The following is a 1609-nucleotide window of genomic DNA, read 5'->3' as shown; positions in this document are numbered from 1 at the left end:
CTCTTCCTGAAGATAGGGTCTCTAGCAAGTTCTGTATCTCTCAAAAGCTTAAAGGCCCTGATCCAACTTTAGCCACTTTCAAAAGTGACTACTTTTTTTGGTCTAAGAGTATACTTTTATTATGGTTTCTTTATTTTTATTTCTTAATCATGCAGGAACTATAAAAATTCAGAAATGACTCTTTGAACCAAATACTATTACTAAAATCTTGATTTAAAGGGGCATTTTTACTAAATTATAAATGAACAGAGAATTATGAAGGCAATATTATTAGGCTAAGAGTTTAAGGTGAGGGTGACAGAAATAAATGAAATTCAGTAAATACCTGTTGGATCTTGGCTTCTTCATAGCTTATTTTAAATTTACATGGAAAGAAATCTCCTTCCTTGCTGTCCTTCCCTCCTGCTCTTCACTCACAAGAATAAATCAATATGGAAATTAAATAGAAATGATATTAATATGAATTAGATTTTATCAGTTGGATAGCAGGTTTCACCAATTTGACAATAAAACTTAAAAGAAATTTCCCCTAAGTTCTATATTATTATGAGCTGTTTTTCCCAGACTAACATTGGGTAATAACAATCTGCCCCATAATTTCCGTGAGCAACAAGAGAGGACACAGAAAGAGATCAATGATTTTTAGGTATATTTGGAGCCCTCATATTTTTGTTACTTGTTCAAAGGTCTCCAGTACAAAAGTCTCCAAAAAATCATCTAAAGGTACAATATGTTTTTGAATATCATTGTTTAATGAGCTCATCGAATGTTTGTTTATTTAAATTTTACTAGTTGATTAGAGCCTAAATACTGTTAACTTGTAGAATCCTGTCTAGTAGAGAAGATAATCTAAAAGGTTATGGTTTATTGCCTTGTATGGCAGTTTTGTATCTAATCATGATATTCTAACATTTCTCTACTAAATTGCCTGTAAATATCCAGCTCCTCAAATGCTCCTGGAATGAGCTGTCTTATATTTCAGGATACGTCATTAATTAATGCATTGAATAAAACCTTGAATATGGGTCATTTTGTGTTTACATGAGCATGATGTTTTAAATTTTTTTTAATTATGCATTAACAGCCCTGGACATCAGTACTTTAAGACCATGGAATTTCGAGTTGACCCCAAACCACCAGACTTGGTTTTCATGGTTACATGGTATGGTTGCCTCATTAGTACTGCTAAGTAATAAAAATTCTAGAGAAAAATAATTACATTCAATAGAAAAAACAGATAACCAGTCTTAGAAATAACTTGAAAATTGTTTAATTGGCCTCCTGCATTTAGATAACAAAGAAATGAGGCTCAGCGGGGCTAAGTGATAGACAGCAAAGTCAGGACAAGAATTTAGGACGGTAACATTCCTTCTTCCTCTACACACTCACCCACCTCAAATGCCACATTTCCTCCCAGTCCATGGCCGAGGTCACATTTTCTACTTTGATCTATGTCATAAACCGTTATTTTCAGGAAAGACCCTGGAGAACAAAGCTCATCTTCAAATATGAGAAGAGAAAGAATTGATAGTAGATTATTCTATAATGGAAATGCTTCCAGATATTCAAACCTCAGGAATCCAGGTGACCGAGAATGAGAAGGGTTGTG

The sequence above is a fragment of the Callithrix jacchus genome, chromosome 3 (genome assembly GCF_049354715.1).
Source record: "Callithrix jacchus isolate 240 chromosome 3, calJac240_pri, whole genome shotgun sequence".
Classification (NCBI taxonomy): domain Eukaryota; kingdom Metazoa; phylum Chordata; class Mammalia; order Primates; family Cebidae; genus Callithrix; species Callithrix jacchus.
This window is presented reverse-complemented; position numbering follows the sequence as displayed.